Consider the following 605-nt stretch of genomic DNA (forward strand, 5'->3'; position numbering starts at 1 on the left):
TCTTGCAATTGTGACAGTGACTTTTTTTATAGAATAGGGAGAAGAGACTTGGAGAAGGTCATGGGAATAGCAGATAAATAGTAGCAAATTCTATATATAGGGGCCCCTTTGCCTTCTTAATAGGTGGTTTGAGGGCCACAAGGACCCACCTGCATGCTGAAACTTCACTGTTAACACACAAAGGCTTCTTCGTGTGCGTTTCACTGGGTCATGACCAGCTACTTAAACCTCGGCCTAGTCATATCTTTCAAGAGTATTGATGAGGGCCTGGTTGAGTAGAGGGCCTGGCAAACGGGGTACTGACATGGGAGGTAGGGGACGAGGGAAAAGGACTTCGTTTCTGTCCTGAGACATGGGAATCCAAGGACTATGGCTCACAGGTAAACTCCAGGATTAGAATCCAATTAGAATAAGGAGTCTGGGCAGAAAACTTCATGTAACTCAAGTTTAAAGCCACAGCCAAGGGAACTCGTTGCTGATGGGGAGATCCAGGGTGGCTTCTCAGGAACCTCCATTCTAAATAAGTGAAGTCCTTATTCTTACCAAAGTAGGCCATGGCCTATCCCCCACCCCCGCTGCAGCAAATTCACAGCAGCCGGGGAGTG

The sequence above is a fragment of the Symphalangus syndactylus genome, chromosome 22 (assembly GCF_028878055.3).
Source record: "Symphalangus syndactylus isolate Jambi chromosome 22, NHGRI_mSymSyn1-v2.1_pri, whole genome shotgun sequence".
NCBI lineage: Eukaryota > Metazoa > Chordata > Mammalia > Primates > Hylobatidae > Symphalangus > Symphalangus syndactylus.